The following is a 25936-nucleotide window of genomic DNA, read 5'->3' as shown; positions in this document are numbered from 1 at the left end:
GGTTCATAATCATGGTTGCCACTCGAGCCAAAAATAATCTACCAAAATTTTAATTCTATAGAGAATGTTGTCAAAATTTTAATTCTATTGAAAATTTTGTTAAAATTTTATTTCTATAGGAATTTTTGTCAAAATTTTATTTCTATAGAAAATTTTGACAAAATTTTATTTCTATAGAAATTTTTGACAAAATTTTATTTTTTATAGAAAATTTTTTAAAATTTTATTTCTATAGAAAATTTTGTCCAAATTTTACTTCTATAGAAAATGTTGTCAACATTTTATTTTGTCAAAATTTTATTTCTAAAGGGTGATTTGTTAAGAGCTTGATAACTTTTTTAAAAAAAAAACGCATAAAATTTGCAAAATCTCATCGGTTCTTTATTTGAAACGTTAGATTGGTCCATGACATTTACTTTTTTAAGATAATTTCATTTAAATGTTGACCGCGGCTGCGTCTTAGGTGGTCCATTCGGAAAGTCCAATTTTGGGCAACTTTTTCGAGCATTTCGGCCGGAATAGCCCGAATTTCTTCGGAAATGTTGTCTTCCAAAGCTGGAATAGTTGCTGGCTTATTTCTGTAGACTTTAGACTTGACGTAGCCCCACAAAAAATAGTCTAAAGGCGTCAAATCGCATGATCTTGGTGGCCAACTTACCGGTCCATTTCTTGAGATGAATTGTTCTCCGAAGTTTTCCCTCAAAATGGCCATAGAATCGCGAGCTGTGTGGCATGTAGCGCCATCTTGTTGAAACCACATGTCAACCAAGTTCAGTTCTTCCATTTTTGGCAACAAAAAGTTTGTTAGCATCGAACGATAGCGATCGCCATTCACCGTAACGTTGCGTCCAACAGCATCTTTGAAAAAATACGGTCCAATGATTCCACCAGCGTACAAACCAAACAGTGCATTTTTCGGGATGCATGGGCAGTTCTTGAACGGCTTCTGGTTGCTCTTCACTCCAAATGCGGCAATTTTGCTTATTTACGTAGCCATTCAACCAGAAATGAGCCTCATCGCTGAACAAAATTTGTCGATAAAAAAGCGGATTTTCTGCCAACTTTTCTAGGGCCCATTCACTGAAAATTCGACGTTGTGGCAGATCGTTCGGCTTCAGTTCTTGCACGAGCTGTATTTTATACGGTTTTACACCAAGATCTTTGCGTAAAATCTTCCATGTGGTCGAATAACACAAACCCAATTGCTGCGAACGGCGACGAATCGACATTTCACGGTCTTCAGCAACACTCTCAGAAACAGACGCAATATTCTCTTCTGTACGCACTGTACGCATTCGTGTGGTTGGTTTAATGTCCAATAAAGTAAACTGAGTGCGAAACTTGGTCACAATCGCATTAATTGTTTGCTCACTTGGTCGATTATGTAGACCATAAATCGGACGTAAAGCGCGAAACACATTTCGAACCGAACACTGATTTTGGTAATAAAATTCAATGATTTGCAAGCGTTGCTCGTTAGTAAGTCTATTCATGATGAAATTTCAAAGCATACTGAGCATCTTTCTCTTTGACACCATGTCTGAAATCCCACGTGATCTGTCAAATACTAATGCATGAAAATCCTAACCTCAAAAGAATCACCCTTTATATATATAAACTTTTATCGAAATTTTATTTCTATACAAAATTTTGTCAAACTTAATTATATACGTATTTAACCGTCCTTTTTTAGTTTAATATATACTACGTATGGACTAACTTGCAATTTAGAAGACGTTGTTAGGAAGTTTTAAGATACCTTGCCATCGGCAAGTGTTACCGCAACCCAAGTAATTCGATTGTGGATGACAGTCTTGAGCCGAAATTCCTATGCAATCCATGGTGGAGGGTACATAAGCTTCGGCCTGGCCGAACTTACGGCCGTATATACTTGTTTCTATTAGTGTAAATAGTTGTTCAAAGTAATGAAGGAGCTAAATACAATCCTTTTTTCTGGAACTTTTCTCCTTAACCGTAAATTGTGGTCTTTTGATTTATTATTCAGACTGCATTTTGGTATGTTACAGTGAGAAAAAATAGTGTTATTTTATTTATTACAATTCTAAAAGCTATAATAAATATTATATAAAAACTATAATAAAGTACTAGCGACAAAGACTATCGGCTTATATCTTTTTTTTTTTTTAATACACCGAAAAACATTTTTGATGAAACTGTGAACACAGAGTTTCAATTCTGATATCGGGTTGGGAAGAACCTATTGATTTTTAAATTCTTTGCACATAAATTGCACAAATATTCAACCATATGAAGAAAATTGGAACAACAACCAAATCAACTAATGCACTCTTCGGGTTTGGAAAAATTCCGAATAGTTAAAATTAATATCCTTGGGAATTTTTTTAGCGCCGTAAAAAACAAAACTTCAATCACAATATTTTTTTGTTGATTTTTTTTTACTATTTTAAAACTACTTTTCTAAATTTTCAAAATGTCATAAAATTAAGTTTTGCCAATGTTCACATAAATTCAAATACGAATTTTCCAAAAGTTTCGTTTTGCTAAAATGGAATATTGGATTTTCAAAAATTTTTATACAGTCAAAATAGTAATTTTCTGCTTAGGATTGGATTTCCTCGTATTAAGTATTATTAAATTCTTTTCTTTGCTATATAATTTGATAATATAATTTTTCTGTGTAACAAATAGTGATCATTTTTGTATTGCATTGTCCAACCATTTCTTGTGGTTTTGTTTCGTCTGACACCTTTTATATTGGTTAAAATGGTGGTTTATCCACTCTTCTTTGCGGTTATTATTATGGGTGCTGAAATGTCTGGCTATTGTTCTATAGCTCTGGAGAAAATGAAAAATTACTACAATAAATTTAATTCGATATCACAACATATGCAAAATTTATGTTCACAAGGTATATGCTGGAATTTTAACAACGCTTGGATTCCCTTAATAGATTTAGAGTTTTGTTTGAATGCTTTTACAAAAGTGACAATTTTTTTATTTATGTTACATTGTAGAGTAACCTACGAAATTCATTGAAAGGAAATCGAAAGTTCTTACATATCCATTATATGTAAGTAAAACTGATATTTTATATGCATACAATGCTAATGCGTTTGAAAAATCTCTGTGTGGTACAAGAATATGGTAAATTAATATTTCATGAAATAAAAATATCTACAACTACACGCAGGGAAGGAGTATAAATGCCTCCTTGAGCAAAATGTTATATTTGGACGGGGAATACAGTAAATGTAATGATATAAATTGTCGTATTTCTTTATGGATGCAAAAAAGATCATAATTTCACATTTGATGTCAATTGAACTCTATATTTCAAGTTTAAGACAATGTCGGTCCTATGTTTAATAAATAAAATAATGATATAAATATCCATCACAATATTAGCAGATATCAACAGTTTTCAGTATATGTATTCTACAAAATCTATGTATTTAAAATTTAAAGCTAACATTAACATATATAAGGGATGTTTTTATTATATTCGACCTGTATTTAGAATTTTCGTTCCCGATAGTAAAGTTTTTATTCACAAAGAGTTTTGTTAAGAATCACCCATATGATCATAGAAAATTTTGAATGCTCTCTCACAATCGGAAGAAACAACTGCAAAGAAATTGTCATGACTAGAAAATTTTGTCTACTTTTGTTGGTGTTGAACTATTTTTATGTCAACTTCATAAATTTTCTGAGATATATTTAAAATATTTTAAAAATAAACTAAATTAAAATATATTTTTTGCAATAAAACTTAAGTAAATTTTAACACCAGTTTAAGAACGACTTTTTCTGTGTATATGATCAACCGAACTTATGACCCTCATTCACATCTGTAATCTAAGTTCGATCAAATAAGAAAAATTCAGATTACTTCAGCACTTTGTTCTCCTAAGAAAATACGTATACCCCTTAACAACCATTTCCACCTTAGTCACGTTCGAGAGGATTTCTTTGTTTAACAATTTACATACATTCGATATTGGCATCTTACCAAGTCAACTATTTAATGCCGTCATCGTAAAATCTTTGCACTTTTAATCCCCGTTTAACAGTTTTTGTCTCATTTTCATACAGAGTGGTGCAATTTAAGTCGGTCTGAGATCAACAGGCGGTATTCATATTATTTCGACATTTTCATTTAACAAACTTAATATTTATGAGTTTTTAAATAGCCCACAAACAATCAACTCTTCTCATTTAGCGAAAACAATACAAACAAAAACTGTATTGACATGCCGCTTGTCATCATCATCAGCAATGCATCTAGACCAAGGGCAACCCAGATATGTACAGACTTTTTTTTTTCATTTTCAATTTAACATAAATTGTATACAAATATGGTAAACTTTTTTATTGTCTTTTAAATTTACGTATGTTCGGCTACCTTTTTGGGTATATTAATTATTAATTTACACGTAATTAGTAATTATGGCAAAATGCATTTCTTGTGTAGGAGCTAATTCTCAACCGTTTTCTGTTATCCGCCTGATGGGGAAGTATTATTGTTTGTCTCTTTGGCATATCGCAATTTTATATGAAATGTGATTTTTAATAATTCTTCAACTGGTTTTCACATGCGTTGGATGCCGGTTGTCTTTAGTACACTGTGTGTTTGTGTGTATTTAGACTTTGCTAATTTCACTATAATTGTGAGTAGTTAATGTAAAGTTTGTGTCTTAAGTCTTTCGTTTCTTTTTGCTTTGTTTCGTGTTTTTTTTTTTATTATTTAACTGCACTCACAGCATGACTACCGTTAATGTGAAAATACGATTGCGTCTCGCTTTTGTTGTGAACTTTATTGTTTCATTTGTTTCCTTTATGTGGGCTTTAATCGAAGAATTTTGTAAAACATGGTTTTTTAATTGTTACCGTAATTAAATGTTGCAAATGAATTGTATTCATTTTTCTGATGGAAATTTTTAATAATTTAATTGGAATAAAACACTGAAATGGCACAATCAATACGGTAGAGCATTTATAGGCTTTAGGGAAAGATGTATTATTTAGTAAATTAAGTCTAAAATATCTGTATCGCTCCACTGTAAAGATTTCTTCCGCCTTTATGCTATTTGTGTCAATTAGCTTTATGGGATTTATATTTGAACTTTATTACTCAATTAAGAAATTATTTAATCCAAATAACATTTTATTTAAAATTGCTTCATCTACGCAAATGACGGTATCAATTATAGATTTTAATTTAAAAAATATACATTATGAAAAAAAATATATTTTACATGTACACAGGACTCAAATTTGAAAGGGAATCATGTCTTAAATTGATCATTAGATCAATCCTCTGCTTCTATGGCTCGGAATCAATACCTATATAATTGAGGTGAAGACAAAGTCTATGGAACAGCGCATACTTTTATCAAGTGTCAACACATTTGTCGCCATGCAAGGTTGTTTTGGTATGTCCTTGGAACGACGGCATTGCAGACGAAGGTCAAATCGTAGTGCAAAAATGACATTGAAAAGTCAAAAGGTAGCAGTTAAGCATTGTAACCAAAATCAAATCTTCCAGATTTCTCCTATTTTACAATTTTGACATTTCGCTGTTTCGCCTCTTTTGACAATTTGAAAAAATCCAACTGAGTTTTTGACTTTTTGAACATTTGGAGACATCGAATTTTTGACTTCTCAAAATTTTAAGGTGCATAATTTTACACATTTTTACATTAGTAAAATTGCAACATATTTTCCTTTAAATTGTGTTCTCACAATTAAAAATAGGCTCGCTTAGAAGAAGTTGATCGCTGAAACTAAAACCTAAAAATGAAAGCAAAGGACGCAAATAGTATAGGTATTGTAATCAGAATTTATTCGTCTACTCAACTATTCCAAAATTTGGTAAAATCGACCTTTTGAGTTTTTCAGAATTTGGATGTATTTGGCTTGTGGTTCAAGATGATGCCATTTGGGTTGTTGGATTCTATGCAAACTGTTGTAGCCATTGTCAGACTCTAGCTTTGAAGGGTGTCATCAAAGTAGGAGCTGTGGATGCTGATGAGCACAAATATTTGGGTGATCAATATAGTGTACGTGGTTTCCTTACAATCAAGATATTTGGTGCTAAAAAACGCTCGCCCACGGACTACATTGGACAACGTACGGCAAAAGCTTTTGCGGAGCCGGATTTGGCCGAAGCTAAAAAAAAAAGTTCAAGCGGATTTTGGAGGTGGCAGCAGTGGTACCTCCTCTGGTGGAGATAGTGGCAAAGATGACGTCATTGACATCATTGAATTGACAGACGATAACTTTGATAAATTGGTTTTTCAATCTGAAAACGATTGGTTGGTTGTATTTTTCGCCCCTTGGTGCGGTCATAACAAAAACTTGGCCCCTGAATGGATTAGAACAGCTACAGAACTAAAGGGTAAAGTTAAACTGGGTGCCCTAGATGCTACGATACATCAAAGCAAGGCTGCCGAATATGGTGTAAGAAGCCATCCCACAATTAAATACTTCCCCGCTGGCAAGAAGTGCTCATCCGATGCCCAAGAATACGATGGTGGACGCACATCCTCTAACATTGTCACTTGGGCATTAGACAAACATGTGGCAAATGTACCCATCCCAGAATTAGTAGGGATTATCGATGAATCCTCATTTTATGATGCCTGCGAAGGAAAACCATTGTGCGTTATCTTTGTTTTATTTAAATTTTAGACGTTAATTACAACAACATAATTTAAAAATGTCAGCAAAATTTTTTGACATTTTGATGAGCCGTTCAAAGTAACCTGATGAAATAAGGCTACCTCATACATAATTGTATCATGATTTTACTCATTAAACCGGAAAAGAAATATTGCATGATATTCCACTTTCAATTCTTTCTAAAATTTGGAAAACTTTTGAATTTTCGTCTTTTTAAAAATTTGGAGATATGAACTTTTTTAAATTTTGTAGCTGCAATTAAACCGGACAATCATATTTCCTTTGTAATACTATGGCGATTTTTCGACTTTTTCGTATAAGGCCAACAGTAAAAGTCGATTTGTAGAAAAGTCGATTTCCGGCCTGGAAATACATATAGTATATCACACTTGCAGGAATTTATATTGAATAAAACAAACAAAAGTCTTTTACTATTGCAGGCTTTTAACTGACCGTTTGGATATAAAATATAATACAACAAGTGAGTAAAGTAGAAAGTCGGCCGGGACCGACTATACCATACCCTAAACCATCCCTACTGAATTAGTAGACATTGTTTGTGGGGTATCGATGGTATAGATTTGGGTGATAAATAAACTGGATTTTCATATTTAAGAATATAAAGGAGTACATGTTTATGGAACTCTTGTCACAAGCTGAGCAGAAATGTCCGATATTAGGAGCTATAGTTGATTTTGCACCTACAGAGTTAGTATGCTACTAATATTTAGTCCATTATTAAAAAGGAGGGAATCGCTCAACTAGTTGTGGGTAATAAATTCAAATTTGTATAAATCGGGCAATATTATTTTATAAGAACTACAAGCAAGTCTAAATACGATCGGCTAGTACATCAAAATTTGAAATTTGAGTAACATTGGTTAATAAATAAGAGTATTATGGCAAAAGTTGGGAAAATCGAACGATGCACATATATGGGAGCTCTATCTAAATATGAACCAATTTGTATAATATTTTGCAGGTATGATTGATACCACAGACGGTTACCTTGTACAAAATTTGAGTACGATCAGTTAATAAATGAGGCCTCTATGGTCAAAAATATGGTTATTAGAGCAAAATCGAGCGATACATTTATATGGGAGCTATAATTATATCTGAACCGATTTAGATAAATTTTTTCACATATTTTTAGCACTATATATTATTAGACTAAGCAAAGTTTGAGTAAAATTGGTCGATAAATAAGGGTTTTATGACCTAATTTGTCAAAATGGGGCGATACATATATATGGGAGCTATATCTAAATCTGAACAGATTTCCATGATTTTTTGCACATATTGTTAGCACTATAAAATATTAGATTAAGCCAAGTTTGAGTAAGATTTGTTAATGAATAACGGTTTTATGACCTAATTTGGCAAAATCGGGCGATACATATATATGAGAGCTATATCTAAATCTGAACCGATTTCAATAAAATTTTGCAGACTTAAAGGGTGATGCAGAAGATTACTTTGTGCCAAATTTGACGATGATCGGTTAGTAAAAGTGCAACGTAACCCCATTTGTCGAAATCGGGCGATACATATATTTGGGAGCTATATCAAAATTTGATCCGATTTCTTCCAAATTCAGTAGCGTTCCTTGTGCCATAACAACACCCTGTACCAAATTTCTCAGGAGGTGATTCTGAGTCGATCGGTATATATTTTATGGGGTCTAAAATCAATATTTCTGGTAGGCACATTTTTTGGCAGATCAAAGTTATTATACCCTGACTACTATGTGGTTTAGGGTATAAATATGAATTATTATATTTTATATCCGTATAGAAATATCAGTGCTATAATTGTAGTAAATAATTTATTAACAAATCTCTACATGAATTTCTGGAACCGTTATGCAAATGAGTATCAGTGATATTACAAAGAGTTTGTTGCTTAAGTCTTTCGTTTAAACAAAACCCAACATAAATTCAAAAACCACCATATAGGTAACTAAAAAGGCAATTTGTATGTACTGAACACCTAAGGCTGCCACTCAATTAATTCTTAAAATGCCATAGAAATTCGATTTACAGCAACCAGGCACAAAACATTGTTTTAATTTGCAATATGCGATAACAAGCCAAGCTTTAAATAACAAACAAAAATAAAACGACATACAGTCTGGAATGTATTTTTCCATCACATATGTACTCAAGCAATTAAAGAAATGAAACTAAAACGAATATATTACACATATAGACTTATTTTAATATTCTAGAGAAATTGTCGTTTATCTTTCAACACCATAGCTTTAGTGTTTCACAATGATTAGTATCTATTATAGGTATGTGCAAATGTGGGTTTTGTGTTTTTTGTTACAAATGGCATATAAAACGTGTGAATGCATGATTATTGCTCCCAACAGGCAAGTAATGTACTAATTGAAATCCCATAATTTATTAACAATTTAAATTAATTTTCAGAAAACAAAACGATTAGCCTGTAACAGTAAGTGGAAATGTATTTTTTCACTATTTCTTGGGGAGTACACTCAAAACAAAGCATACTTAGAATTTAGAATTTACATTTGAATTTATCCGTTTTTTGTTTTTTGCTTTTTTATTCATGCCTTATAAAAAAGTTCGGAATAAATTTTAGCTTTATTGTCAATCTACAAACAATCATTGAGTTTAATGACTATTTAAATAATATTGCAAATTTTTTCCAATTTTTAAGTTCTAATTGACTTCAGTACTTCTAAAATTTGTTTTATATAAAGATTTACGTCGAATCTCTAAATGGGTTCATTAGAAAAGTTTATCGACTTTGGGCTAAGGAGAAACCTTTATATTAGAAAAAAGCGCCTTCTATGCTAAGCTAAACTTGCATTTTCAGGATAAGAAATTTTATATTCACAACAATATTTTGTTTAGTGTATATTAACTCTCTTACCTCACCCACTATTTGCGGCAAAAAAAAAATATAGCTAAGCGAAATAAAAACAAATGCCTGAGAATACGTCATTAGGAATTTTTTATCATAAATCACACAGCAGGAAAGCGAATCTTAGAAAAATTTCCTACTCCACACCCTTCTCTGACGTTGGAAAATACGAAAAAAAATCTAAATTCAAAACAGTTTGGCGGGCTTTTTCTAAATGACATACGTTTAACAAAACTGTCAAATAAAATGTGACACTGTTGTTGAACACAAATAACAATTAGAAATCAGTCTTCAACCAATCATCAAGGTGGGCAGGCATTGAAAAACTGTTGACATAATTGCATTTTTTCAAATATGTTCGCATAGTAACAAAAATGTCACATATTTTCACATAGTTCGAGAACGTGAATTTGGGGAATAGCGTCAACGTTTGATAAAAATGTATTGCAATCATGGTTGCCACTCGAGCCTATAATAACACATCCAAAATTTGGAGTAAATTTAAGAAAAAACAACCAAATAAAAAAATTTTATTTTTTCATAATTTTATTCCTATAGAAAATTCTGTTAAAATTTTATTTCTAAAGAAAATTTTATTTTTATAGACAATTTTGTCAAAATTTTGTTTCTATAGAAAGCTTTATTTCTATTAAAAATTTTGCCAAAATTTTATTTCTATAGAAAATTTTTTCAAAATTTTATTTCTATCGCAAATTTTCTCAAAAATTTATTCCTAAAATTTCTTCAATTTTTTATACCCACCACCATAGAATGGTGACGGGGGTATAATAAGTTTGTCATTCCGTTTGCAACACATCGAAATATTGATTTCCGACTATATAAAGTATATATATATTCTTGATCAGGGAGAAATTCTAAGACGATATAACGATGTCCGTCTGTCCGTCTTCTGTCTGTTGTAATCACGCTACAGTCTTCAATAATGAAGCAATCGTGCTGAAATTTTGCACAAACCCGTCTTTTGTCTGCAGGCAGGTCAAGTTCGAAGATGGGCTATATCGGTCCAGGTTTTGATATAGTCTCGATATAAACCGACCTCCCGATTTGGGGTCTTGGGCTTATAGAAATCGTAGTTTTTATCCAATTTTGAAAACTAGAGGTATTGTAGGGCCACAAATACGTGTGCCAAAAATTGTGAGTATCGGTCCATGTTTTGGTATGGTCCCCATATAAAACGACCTCCCGATTTGGGGTCTTGGGCTTATAGAAACCGTAGTTTTTATCCAATTTGTCTGAAATTGGAAATCTAGAGGTATTTTAGGACCATAAAAAGGTGTGCCGAAAATGGTGAGTATCGGTCCATATTTTGGTATAGCCCCCATATAGACCGATTTCCCGATTTTACTTCTTGGGCTTCTAGAATCCGAAGTTTTTATCCTATTTGCCTGAAATTGGAAATCTAGAGGTATTTTCGGATCATAAAGAGGTGTGCCGAAAACGGTAAGTATCGGTCCATATTTTAGTATAGCCCCCCATAAGAACTATCTCCCGATTTAACTCTTTGGGTTTCTAGAAACCGTAGTTTTTATCTAATTTGCCTGAAATTGTAAATATTCTGGTATTTTAGGCTCACAAAAACGTGTATCGGATTAAGTTTTTGTCGGTCAATTTAGTAATGCCTCCATATAGACCGACTTCACTTCTTGAGGGTGTAGAAGGCGCACTGATCATGAAAATTGCTTGAAACTCAATGTAAAATTTCCAGATATTACTTCTACAGATTTAAGATTTCAAATCAAGACGTTTTCTTATAACTTTCTTGCACACTCTAAAACTCAAACAAAAATGGTTCTTATAAATTCAGAATCTGATATAGTCCTCATAGGTGAAATATTTAAATTTATCTTCGGGAAGTGTCCTCAAGTCCTCAAGCCCTCCTGAAATTTCAAAGGAAACCCTAATATTTGGTTCATGGTGATGTATTTATATATACTTGTTTTCCTATAAAAAGTTTAGGCAACATTTTATTTCTATAGAAAATTTTGTTGCAATTTTATTTCTATAAAAAATTTTGTTAAAATTTTACTTCCGTAAAATTTTATTTTTATGAACAATTTTGTCGAAATTTTATTTATATAGAAAATTTTATCAAAATTTTATTTCATTAGAAAATTTTATTTCTATAAAAAATTTTTCCAAAATCTTATTTCTACAGAAAATTTTCGCAAAATTTTATTTCTATAGAAAATTTTCTCAAAATTTTATTTCTATAGAAAATTTTCTCAAAATTTTATTTCTATAGAAAGTTTTTTCAAATTTTTTCTTCAAATTTTTTTCCAATAAAAAGTTTTGACAAAATTTTATTTCTATAGAAAATCTTGTAACAATTTTATTACTATAAAAAATTTTGTTAAAATTTTACTTTCGTAGAATGTTATTTCTGTGGAAAATTTTATTTTTATTTATAAAATTTTTTTGGAAAATTTTATTTCTTTAGAAAGTTTTATTTCTATAGAAATTTTTTTCCAAAACTTTATTTCTATAATAAATTTTCACAAAATTTTATTTCTATAGAAAGTTTTCTCAAAAATTCATTTCTAAATTTCTTCAAATTGTTTTCCTATAAAAATTTTTGGCAAAATTTTATTTCTATAGAAAATCTTGTTACAATTGTATTTCTATAAAAAATTTGTTAAAATTTTACTGTCGTAAAATGTTATTTCTAAAGAAAATTTTATTTTTATAGACAATTTTGTCAAAATTTTATTTCATTAGAAAATTTTATTTCTATAAAAATTTTTTGAAAATTTTATTTCTTTAGAAAGTTTTATTTCTATGGAATTTTTTTTCCAAAATTTTGTTTCTATAGAAAGTTTTCTCCAAAAATTCATTTCTACTATTGCTTCAAATTTTTTTCCTATAAAAAGTTTTGGCAAAAGTTTATTTCTATAGAAAATCTTGTTACAATTTTATTTCTTTAAAAAATTTTGTTAAAATTTTACGTTCGTAAAATTTTATTTCTATAGAAAATTTTATTTTTATAGACAATTTTTTCAAAATTTTATTTCGTTAGAAAATTTTATTTCTATACATTTTTTTTTTAATTTTATTTCTTTAGAAAGTTTTATTTCTATAGAATTTTTTTTCCAAAATTTTATTTCTATAAAAATTTATTTCAAAATTTTATATCTATAGAAAATCATGTCAACATATTATTTCTTTAGAAAATTCGATTTCTATAGAAAATTTTATTTCTAACGATAATTTGGTTAAAATTTTATGTCTATATAGAATTTTGTCAAAATTTTAATTTATAGAAAATTTGTCAAAATTTTATTTTTTATGGACAATTTTGTAAAATTTTTATATTTATAGAAAATTTTGTAAAAATTTTATTTCTTCAGAAAATTGTATTTCTATAGAAAATTTTACTTCTAAAGAAAATTGTGTTAAAATTTTATTTCTATAGAAAATGTCAAAATTTTAATCCTATAGAAAAATTTTGTCAACATTTTATTTCTATAAAAAATTTTGTCAAATGTTTATTTCTATAAAAAATGTTGTCAAAGTTTTATTTCTATTAATAATTTTGTCAAATTTTTATTTCTATAAAAAATTTTGTAAAATTTGTATTTCTATAGAGAATTTTGTGAGGGAATATTTTGCAAAATCTGCCAAAAGCCAAACCATAAAGAATTCTACCAATCGACCAAACAGTAAAACATCTACAATTTTTTATTAGAATTCGACCAACTGTGACAACTGTGTTTGCAATAGCTGTAGTCCTACTTCGTATTCTTACATTTTGTATTTTTGGCAAAAAAAAAAATCAAACGTTTTCGTGACCTAAAGTGACCTATACCTATGGGTATGTAGCTAAATCGAAGAATCTACATTTTTAAAATATGGTTCAAAAAATCGTCAAAGGTGTGGTTCCCCTGTGGTACCGCCTGTCTAAATATCAGGCAGGGGACGAAATATTGATCTTGGCGGGAAAAGATATCAAACAATTATATACCCTGATTTTACCATATGATCACTTTCTAAATTCTCTTAAATTGCCAAGAAAATATGGTCAATCATATCCGAAATCACACAGAAGATCCACTTAAACAAATGAACCCTACTAAATTTTCTGGAATTTGACAATTTTTTTTATTTTTTAAATATCGGCGTTTGTAATAAAATTTAGTAAAAATTTTCTAACCTTAACCAAAACTTTCCTCATGGTGAGTTCACTATTTTTTGTAATGTAAAAACAAATAAAGAAATACGAAATTAAAACGAAAATTCATGGATTTGTAATTTGCGGACCAAATGGTTTTGATTTTAATTTTTGAACTTAAAAAGCAAAAAGTTATAAAGTTACAAAGAATTTATAAAAAAAAATCATTTTCACATCAGCATAAAATTTCAAAGGCCCCTCTCATAGTTTTACACACCCTTCCATATTATTCACGTACAAAACAAAACACTATTGTGATTGCAAATATTTAATTAGTTTCCTTTTAACGATCCTCTAAATTAATTTATGTGTTTGGAATTCAATTTGTTCTCACTACAGACCACAATAGCAACCACTTGAATTACTACTCAGTTGTGATGTTCCAAACAAATTACCGCATTAATTTTGTTGTTTATAAGTAATTAAAATTTTTGAAATATCTTTGCCACTTGTTATTGACGTAGAGAGTCAGTCATACAAATGTAAACAAATATTTTACAATTTAATTATTTATTTGTTTTTCCCCATTCTCATTTATAGTTTTCAAGAGAAGTGTTGGTCTGGAATGTAATCGGGTTGTTTGTATGCAATGGAGGGTTTTAGTAATTAAATTATAATTTTCGATGCTGGTGGTATATATAATTTGTTCAAGTACAAAAGTTTTTATAACATATACATATAATGTTGGATTGTGATATAGATTTAATCTGAAAGTTTTTTTAAAATATGGGTATTTGTATCGATTCATTAACTAATATGATAAGACTAATTAATAAATTTGGTTTAAATATACAGTGAAACCTCCGAAAGGTGGACATCCACGGTCGACTTCATTATTTGTCCACATTTGAGAGGTTAATTTTAATGTGTTAAAATAGCAAACGTCCCCACATAACTGTCCAATTTTGGAAGGTGTCCGCTTTTCAGAGTGTTCACTATACAACAAAATTTGCGAAAAAAATATTATAGAAACCATTATTTCGCGCATAAAAAGCGGTGTTTATTTAGGTAACAGGGAGCGCTATTGAATTAAGTTGGTGGTTGCTGTTTGCTATTACAAAAATAACATTTTATTTTTCCTTTGAATTGATCTGCTACTCCTTTTATTCTTTGTATATGTTTCTTGTTTGCGTTATAAACCCATACAAATAGTTTTAATAAACAAATTATTTCTTAATTCACATTGCAAATGGCGCCATGATATAAACATCAGTTTTTCAACTCGAAAAAAAACAAAGTACCACAAATGGAAAAAAATTTCGCTAGTTTTTCAAATTTTTTGGTTTTGTATGGAGTTTCAACGGGAAAACCGAACTGAGTACCGGCCTTAATATCAAAAATATATACTATACACACTGAAAAAAAACAGTGAACCCGCCAGGAAGAAATTTTTTTTTAATTGACGCTGACATCACGCCTATATCACAAAAATAAGAAAACATTTTTCGACCAATTCAAGAATATTTATTACAGTTAATTAATTTTTTTTAATTTGTTAAAGAAAATTTTGTAGTTTGAAGGAAAAAATCACGATAGGCGCATTTGTAGTAAAATTTGCAAATTTAAAGAAATAATGAACTATTTTGTGAGAATTACGAATTTAGTAAATCTTTGAACTTCATATGTGTATAATTTTTCCCATTTTTTTTGGTTAATTCAACTAACGTACGCAATAAATTATTAGAGTAAAGGAAACTTTCTCCAAACATAATAATTCCATGAACTAAAATACAGTTAAATTGGCTTTAGTGAAATAGAGGGTTCACTTTTTTTTGAATGCATAATTACTGAAAATTTCGAACACCAAATATATGAGCAGATGGATGGAAAACTGAAGTTAAAAGTCACAGGAGGTGACTCTAAGTCGATGAATATATTCTTTATGGAGTTTTTATCCAATTTACCTGAAATTGAAAATCTAGAGGTACTTGAGGACCATAAAAAAGTGTGCCGAAAAGGGCGCCCATCGGGCCATGTTTTGGTATAGCCCCCGATTTTGATTTCCCGATTTTGCTTCTTGGGCTTCTAGAAAATGTATTTACTATCAGATTTATCTGAAATTGAAAATCTAGAAGTATTTTGGGGCCATAAAGAGGTGTGTCGAAAATGGTCCGTATCGGTCCATTTTTTGGTATAGCCCCCATATAGACCGATCTCCCGATTTTGCTTCTTGGGCGTCTAGAAACTGTATTTTCTATCCGATTTGCCTGAAATTGAAAATCTAGAAGTATTTTAGGACAATAAAGTGGTGTGTCGAAAATGGTCCGTAACGGTCCATGTTTTGGTATAGCCGCCATATAGACCGATCTCCCGATTTTTATTCTTGAGCTTCTATAAACTGTATTTATTACCCGATTTGGCTGAATTTGAGACCACAAATAGATGTGCCGAAATTGAGGTGTATTGGTCCATTTTTTGCTATAACCCCGATATAGACCGATCTGCCGATTTTACTTCTTGGGCGTCTAGAGACTATATTTTCTAGCCGATGTGCTTGAAATTGAAAATTAAGATCACAAGTAGGTGTGTCGCAAATGGTGCCTATCGGTCCAAGTTTTGGTATATACCCCATATAGACCTATCTCCCGACTTTTTTTCTGGGGCTTCTAGAATCCGTAGTTTTTATCCAATTTGCCGGAAATTAGAAATCTAGAGGTAGTTTACGACCATAAAGGGGTGCGTCGAAAATGGTCCGTATTGGTCCATGTTTTGGTATAGCCCCTATATAAACTGATCTCCCGATTTTACTTCTTGGGCTTCTAGAATTCGTAATTTTCACCCAATTCGTCTGAAAGTGGAATTCTAGAAGTATTTGAGGAACATTAAGATGTGGTGAGTATTGGTCGTTGTTTTGGTATAGCCCCCATATAGACCTAACTCCCGAATTTATTTCTAGGACTTCTGTAATCCGGCTGACCACAAATAGGTCAGCCGAATATAGTGTGTGTCGACCCATGTTTTAGTATAGCCTCCACATAGACCGATCTCCAGATTTAACTCCTTGTGGTTCTAGAAACCGTAGTTTTTATCCGATTTGCACAAAAATGTAAGTATATTGGAATTTTAGACACTCAAAACTCTGTATCGCATTTATTTTTACCGGTCCGTTTGGTAAGGCATCAATATAGACCGATTTCTCTTCTTGAGGATACACCCAAAGAAAAAATGTTTTGCTCCGGAATGAAATTTTCGACAATGATCATGAAAACTGCTTGAAACTGAAAGTAAAATTTTCAGATTTTACTCATCGTATTTATTTTAATAATGGCGGAAAAAAATCTACAGATTTAAGATTTCAAATCAAGGCATTATTTCATCATATACACGATATGTTTATGATTTCTCTGAAGCTCAAATAAAATTGGTTCTCATAATTCCAGAATCTGATTTAGTCTTCATAGGTAGAATCTGGTTGAACTGATTTTGAGAAAATTTGTCATCAAACCCCCTCAAATTCTATATATTATCAAGAAACCCGCTACGACGAAGAGTTTTCAAAGGAAACTATTATATTTGGTTCATGGTGGTGGGTATTTAAGATTCGGCCCGGCCGAACTTACTTCTTTATATACTTGTTTTAGTTCATTTAACTAACGTATGCAAATAATTATTAGAAGAAAGGAAATTTTCTGCAAACATAATCAATCAATGAACTAAAATAAAATTAAATTGGCTTTAGTGAAATAGAGGGTTCACTTTTTTTTGAGTGTAGAGCATATTTGTAAATCTTAGTGGAATATTTCTTAAGTTGGAAAATGTCTATTAAATAAAATCATCATATAATTATAATTCAATTCATGATTACAATGCCGTGCCCATCTCTAAAGATCTTTCTGATGACTATTGTAGCTATTTATCCTGAAAGCTTGATTGAAGTGTGCGTTACAAATTTCCCACATCATACACAGTAAAAAAAAAAACACAACACAAATGTTTTGTTTAATTTATGGGTTCACTTTATTATTGTTGTTTGTTTTTTTTTTTATTTTCTATTTAAGGTTGGGTTTGCGGGAATACCGCTTTGCCATTTTGTTTCAAATATAACAAAAGATTGATAAACACTAACAAAAACTTGGCTCATACAATGAATAAGAAATTATGATTATTGTTAGACAACGAGCTGCAATGCAACATTGTAAATTAAGCATTGTATTGGATTCCCAGAAAAAAAAACTAATACAAAAGACTTAGAAACCGAACTTGGCATATCCATTATTGTGAATATGAGAGGCAATGACACCATGCCACGGGAAATCAAACGGAAATGTGTGAGGAAATCTATTTAGAATTGAATCATAGAAAGACCATTTAGCAGAAATGTCACATATTAAAATACTTTTTATACCCTCCACCATAGGATGGGGGTATATTAACTTTGTCATTCCGTTTGTAACACATTGAAATATTGCTCTCAGACCCCATATTCTGGGTCGTGGTGAAATTCTGGGTCGATCTAAGCATGTCCGTCCGTCCGTCTGATGAAATCACGCTAACTTCCGAACGACACAAGCTATCGACTTGAAACTTAGCACAAGTAGTTGTTAATGATGTAGGTCAGATGGTATTGCAAATGGGTCATATCGGATCACTTTTACGTATAGCCCCCATATAAACCGACCCCCAGATTTGGCTTGCGGAGCCTCTTGAAGGAGCAAAATGCATCCGATCTGGTTGAAATTTGGAACGTGGTGTTATATATGGTATCCAACAACCATGCAAAAATTGGTCCATATAGGTCTATAATTATATAAAGCCCCCATATAAACCGATTCCCAGAAATTTGCCTCTTGGAGGAGCAAATTTCATCCGATTCGGTTGAAATTTGGTACGTGGTGTTAGTATATGATCTCTAATAACCATGCAAACATTTTTCCATATCGGCCCATAATTATATATAGCCCCCAGTTTTGACCTCCGGAGTTTCTTGGAGGAGCAAAATTCATCCGATCCGGTTGAAATTTGGTACGTGGTGTTAATATATGGTATCTAACAACCATGCAAAAATTGGTTCATATCGGTCCATAATTATATAGACCCCATATACACCGATCCCCAGATTTGAACTCCGGAGCCTCTTGGAAGAGCAAGTTTAATCCGATTCGGTTGAAATTTGGTACATTGCGCTAGTATAGGGCCGCTAACAGCCATGCAAAAATTGGTCCATATCGGTCTATAGTTATATATAGCCGATGGCCAATCATACAAAAATTGGTCCAAATCGCCAAAACTAATCTTTAGTAGAAGTTTCAACGCAATCCACGGTGGAGGGTACATAAGATTCGGCCTGGCCGAACTTACGGCCGTATATACTTTTTTTTATTAGTAGCCAATAAATCGGTGAATTAGAAAAAAAAATACATGAACAGACAGACAGACAGACAGACAGACGGACATCGCTAAATCGACTCAGAATTTAATTCTAAGACGATCGGTATACTAAACGATATTATTATACCCTGTACCACAGTAGTGGTGGAGGGTATAAAAAACAAATCCATTATTTGTGCAAAAAATTGGTGGATGGATAGTTAGAAGATCCGATTTAGATCAACAAATGGACCATTTTGTTCAATAACTTCTTTCATGCAGAGAAGGAATGTAGACACCCAAACTTGTTTCAAGAACATAATGTTACTTTTTTCATGGGACAAATGTAACATCTTTGCCGCTATCATTTTATTTACTAGGAAATTGTATATCAAAAATTTTCCATAGTCCCTGTGAAAAAGGAACATTATGCTATTGCAACATGTTTGGAATGATTATATTCCTTCTCTGCTTAAGTGGTTTAATGGCAATTTTCCTCATGGCAGATCTCGTTTCTATTGGCAAACAAACACTAAAAAACCATGCCCGGTTCCAAAGATTTTATCTTTACTTTAAAAATGTTGGTATTGATTCCGAGCCAAAGAAGCGGAGAATACCAGTCAAGATACTTTTAAGACACAATTCTCTTTTAAATTTGGGTTTTTTGTACTTGGTTCTAGGAAGCAAATTTTAATTTTTCGCTTTTCGGCGTTTTTTCTTCATATGCTATCAAAGTCCTTTAAAAACGAGTTGACGACAACCTATTTTTTCTAAATTAAGACTCGATTTCCAGTAGAAATTATGCTATGTTTCAAGTGAAAAACCTCTTTAAAATAAAGTGTTGAAAAACATGTCCTATATTTAAACTATATTTTGCTTTGTAGTCAAGATGCAAAAAGACAACAAATTTAAAGACAATTTCATTAAATTTAAAGATTTTTTCTAATTATTAAAGTCAAGTTGTCCTTAGCCCAAACATTTTTTTTTCTTCCATGTTATGATACCCATTTTTAAGTTTAAATTTAGGCGGGCTTCTTTACATAAGGAAGCTTTCAGTAAAACACACATTAAGACAACAAAAATGGGTGAAATAAAAAGAAAACTTAAAACATATATCGTATAAATTTTTCTTGTTTAGTTTTCTTGCCTTTGTATCTTTAACCTTTAATATTTAATCAGCTAGCAAAAAATTGGGACATTAGAGGGTTAATTATAAGGACAATACGACTTCATTGAAAAGTTTATCGACTCTTGGACAAGGAAAACAACTTTTTGTTAGAAAAATGCGTCTTCTATGCTAAGCAAAATTTGCATTCGTATTTTAAAGACATGAAATCGTTGACCTCACTACAATACTTTTTTTTTGGCAAACGTATGAGATAATCGTTGTTCACAAACATATTTTTTTGTCCAGCAAAATTGTTCGCTATGGGCAGATACAGATGGATGTCACTTGGTGCTAGTTCCGAACAAACAAGTGAACGCATAAGAATTTTAATTTTATCGATCATAGGTTTAAAGCCAGATAGGTCGCTAAAAACTTTCTTTATTTTAAAGAAACCGCATCTTTGGCAAACAATACCAAGAACCAAGAAGATCAAAATCTTTGGGTCCAAGTAAACTTTTTATTTTTGAGTGTAGAAACCGGAATTGTATTGCCTGGAAATTCATTCATCAAACAAAAATGTGTTTAATTCCCTTAAAACATTATTATAAAACACTAATTGTATTTATAAATTTTGTAGAATTTTTATTTCTCCCGAATATGGTACTGCATCCTCATAATAATTTCAGTAACTTCAACACTAAAACTCTAAGCTAATAAATACCACCGAAGAAGGCATATTTGTTGATCTTTTTTGGACACTCTAGCTGTGTGTATATTGTGTTTGTTTTTTTTTTTATTTATTATTTTTTTTTTTCATTCAAGGGTGGACATTGCCTCCGTTAAGCTTTATCTAGATTGAATTGCCGAGGGCTATAAAAACCGTTGATTATTGAAATAATTTTTGGTGTAGATTTTTTGTTTGCCGCTTCAATAAATCGGATTTTATTTTCAGTTTTTTTTGCTTATTGTGTGAAATTACTGATAAATTAAGGTGTTGGTTTGGTAGCTGAGAGCTATTTTTGACCGAAAATCATGTATTCAGATTTTGTTTGAATGGATGGATGGATGGATTGTGCGATCTTGATTTTTTTTTTCTTCTTAATGCCAGACACACTGGCAGGCAATTTCTATATATAAACCATAGAAAATATAACATAATAACTACATTATCTCATCATTATCATTGCCATAATAATTACCATCAACAACAATGAAAGAAATAAGAAAAAAGTGGACTCTTTGAAACTCTCCTTGATGGCACCCATTTAATATATTAACGATCATACAATGAAGCGTCATTTCTTTGTTTGAATTGTGTCTAACAACACAAATTTATTAACCTCCTATTGTTGTGGTGGTCGTCGTTGTCGTAGTTGGTGTTGCTGTCGATTTTCTTTGTTATTTATTTTAGAAATACCCAAGACTGAATATTCACAAAACATTCACACTCACCAATGAATTCAAATATTTTTGTTAAACAACTTTGAAATTTTTGCTAGACATTATGGCAACAGAGTTAAAATCAAATCGCTTAAAGGCAAAAATATTCCGAAGAGTTGTGTGTGTGTGTGTGTGTATATAGCATATGGATACCTCTGGAGTGGTGGATAAGGTACGAGCATGTGTGTATGAGTGTTTGAGCGCGAATTAATAAACAAATGAGCGGAGCCCCGAAAAGAATAATGTGCATACCACACACACACAGAAATACCAACAAAATTTACGTACATATTGTATCTATAAAACAAAAGACTTAAGACACGAACTTGAAATTGGAATTTTTGTATTGAACAAAACAAAATCACTGGCATGAAAAAATACACAAAAATCCCAATACGAATAATGGTTTTTGTTTGTTGGTTTGTTTGTTTCTTAGCCATTATCATTACTGATTTATGTATGTGATTAGAAATTCTTGCAAGATCCTCGCATGCGATACTCACGCCCTCAAAATGTGATACGAGTAGACTAACTGGCTTCCAGCTGGCTTCATCATGTCTGCAAAACTTACTAGATGGTTGCTTGCCTATTCAACGAAATTAAGTCAAACAAATGTGGAGAAAAAAAATTTGTGTTATTTTTTTGAATAAATTTCAAAGTTTACCATAAAATAAATCACTCAATTTCAATTTCGTCAAAAGAATTTCTTTTATGTATTTATCAACAGCATTTCACATAGTAACTGTAAAGCATTAGGGATTTTTATTTTTCTAATGTAAACTATTCCTATCACGTCAAATATGCAAAAATTGCTATAATAAATCTAGTGATAGAAATGTTTATAGTTAGCATAAATATTGTATAGGATTAGTGAATTTCTAAGAATTTAAACAAATTATAATCAATCCACTTGGGACTGGGAATTTTTATACCCTATAGCATAATTGTATTGATGTTTTTTTAATATAGCAACAATTGTGTTGAAACCCAAATCCATAGTGTCATATATTTTGAATTAACCGATTTGTTATTGCTCTAAGTGCCAGTGAACCAATTTCCAGATCGACAAATGCTTTGAATTCCATGGGGGTTGTATCAAAAATCATAAAGAATGAGCCGAGTTTGGGTAAGGCAAGCGAGAACAATGATGGGTCTTGTATCCTGCGGATCGTTCTTTGATATGGCATCGATTGGCCTACACTGAAATGACATGCGAACGTGTCCTTTTTCTGGCTACATTAATTTCGTAATCACCTATTAATTCTATGATTGATACTATCACTTTCGTGATTGAAGTAATTTCAATTGTAAATTTGGTTTCATCAATTAATTTCGTCAAAAAATGTTCTACAACTGCAACTTATTCTGTACTAGGTTTGAGGAGGAAGTGCCTGAAGTGTTTTGCGTATTTGTGCGAAGAGGGAGGTGAGCCTATTCTTTTCATCCGTCCACAGAAAAACACCAAATATCACCAAAATATTTCCAATTAAATAGTTTATTGATGCTGAAAGTTTTTTCAATTAAAAAACTAATTGATACAGTTAACTTTTTAATCAAATTCGGAAGACTAACCCTCATTATACCCTGCTCCACACTGTGGGACAGGGTATTATAAGTTAGAGCATATTTTTGCAACATCTAGAAGGAGAAGAGATAGACACATGGTGTCTTTGGCAAAAATGGTCAGGGTGGGCTCTTGAGTCGATATAGTCATGTCCGTCTGTCCGTCTGTCCGTGAACACATTTTTGTAATCAAAGTCTAGGTCGCAGTTTTAGTCCAATCGACTTCAAATTTGGCACAAGTATGTGTTTTGGCTCAGAACAGATCCCTATTGATTTTGGAAGAAATCGGTTCAGATTTAGATATAGCTCCCATATATATATTTCGCCCGATATGGACTTTTATGGCCCCAGAAGCCAGAGTTTTACCCTAATTTGCTTAAAATTTTGAACAAGAAGAACAATTAGTACTATAGTCAAGTATGCCAAATTTTATTGAAATCGGTTCAGATTTAGATATAGCTCCCATATATATCTTTCGCCCGATATGGACTAATACGGTCCCAGAAGCCAGAGTTTTACCCCAATTTGGTTGAAATTTTGCACAGGGAGTAGAATTAGCATTGTAGCTATGCGTGCCAAATTTGGTTGAAATCGGTTCGGATTTAGATATAGCTCCCATATATAGCTTTCGCCCGATTTACACTCATATGACCATAGAGGCCAATTTTTTGCTCCGATTTAGTTGAAATTTTGCACAGGGAGTAGAATAAGCATTGTAGCTATGTGGATCCGCAAGTGGTGCAAAATTGGCGCAGGAGCCATGAATTTAACATGGGCTTCTCATAGGACGGATGTCCACCATTTTAACAGTCGTTGCACTGGATTTGCATCACTGTTTAAGGTGTGATGCGAATTCAGTGTTTTGGATGTGTATTAAGAAAGTTTGTGATATTTTGACAAATAAATAATTTAAAAAAAAGATTATGAGTTTTAATGCATTCTTACGCGTGTGTTGAACGTTTGACATCAAAAATGTAATTTTTTCAGAAAATTTTAAATAATTTTTTTTAAAATAATTTTTGCGTACTTTAGTTACATTAACTAAAACAAGCAAAAACATTATACACAAATGAAACTAAATTCGCGTCTCCCACAAAATAGTTCAGAATTTCTTAAAATTTGTAAATTTTGCCAATATCATCTTGAATTTAGTATGACTTTGTAAATTTGTAAATTTTACTGCAAAAGCGTTTATCATGAACTTCGTCTGTCACTAAAGACATTCTTGCAATTTTGAACTCCAATTTTTTCCTTCAAACTAAAAATTTTCTTTAACAAGTGAAAAAAGTTATTTATGTCTGATCAATTTTCTTGAATTTATCGAAAACAATTTTTCGGCGTGATGCCGATATCACAAAAAATATTCAAAAATTTTCTAAAATTAATCAAAAGTTTTCTTCCTGGTTCACTGTTTTTTCAGTGTTCGGATTTTAAAACCAATAACTCCCTTCTATATTAGCTACTATTCTACTGTAAAAACCACAAAATATATCTATCTAAATATAATGGACAACAATCATGACTAACTAATTTTCTAGAATTCTTGAAAGAATACAATTTTGTTTTAGGACTTAATAAATTTCTTGCGAAATTGGAAAACATTTCATCCCAAACAAGGTATCATCAATTCGCACCTTATTATTATGATAATCCTCCGAAGAGGAAACAAAAGACATTAAAATGTTCTATAAAACAAATCATGATTTTGCTAAGTAGAAAAAAATTCAACCAAATATAGACTACCTTATTAACCCGAATACCAAAAAAAAAACAACAAACCACAACAAAACTGATTCATCCATAGCTCCAATGTTCCACTATCATAGCGTTGGGTAGTATTATTAATTTAATGTTATTAAAATGAAATAAATTTCGTGTTGAAATATCTTTTTAAAATTCATTTTGGGTGGGTTTGCGATCCCACATGCTGTTGCTTTGGTTAAGCGATTAGTAGGGATTTCTCTACAGGGTGGTCCCGCTGGTCGAATATAATTGGGATATCATTTCATTTCGAATTTATATAAGGTTAAGAAACATAAACAAGCAATAAAAAAATAACCATCCTTTTACTAAATGAGATATTAGAACATTTGTGGTTTTCAAATGTGCGGCAGCAGTAACCGACCGCTTTTTGAGCAAAGATTTTAAAGCGATGATTTGTTGTTTGGTCAATTTCAAATCCCCGAAGTATACAACATATGACCATTGAACTCAATAAGGGGAAATAAACATAATCACATCAAGAACATGGTATATGTTAAGTGTTAGTCGATGAAACACTACACCCATAGTGTCTATGACATGGCAACATTCCTTATTTCGATCTTTATATGGCTCAATGTAATTTGCCTCTGTCTTTACTCTGAATGGAAGATATCTGCCTTTGCTAAAACAAACCCGAATCACCTTAAGGAAAATAGCATACACCACAAGCTATCTAAAGAAGTCATAAAATATAAATTGGTCCTATACATGGTCACATTGTCAGTCAGTAAGTGTAATGATCTGACGGTCATGATTTTCGAAAACTAAAAATGTAGATTGGTTTCAATATCAGAGAGATTCTTCTTTGCCATTTGGATGCTTGATTTTGTAAATTTTTTGCCTTTAGGACATCTAGTCAACCAGCCACACCAAGAGTATGCCTACCAATCGAAATGTATGAAAAACCGCTAATAAATTTCAACACACCAAGGTAGAGATAAGAAACATATGTTGGATAGCAAACTCAAATTTTTATACTCTCAGAAAAAATTCACTAAAAACTAGGCAAT

General features: G+C 31.5%; 1 pseudogene; it reads left to right on the top strand.

Annotated features, from left to right (window-relative positions):
- The first annotated feature begins 3083 nt into the window (after positions 1 to 3083).
- On the top strand, positions 3084 to 6672 carry LOC142225251 (protein disulfide-isomerase A6 homolog; annotated as a pseudogene).
- Positions 6673 to 25936: the final 19264 nt, after the last annotated feature.

Source organism: Haematobia irritans, chromosome 2 (genome assembly GCF_050003625.1).
Source record: "Haematobia irritans isolate KBUSLIRL chromosome 2, ASM5000362v1, whole genome shotgun sequence".
NCBI classification, from domain to species: domain Eukaryota; kingdom Metazoa; phylum Arthropoda; class Insecta; order Diptera; family Muscidae; genus Haematobia; species Haematobia irritans.
This window is presented reverse-complemented; position numbering and strand designations above follow the sequence as displayed.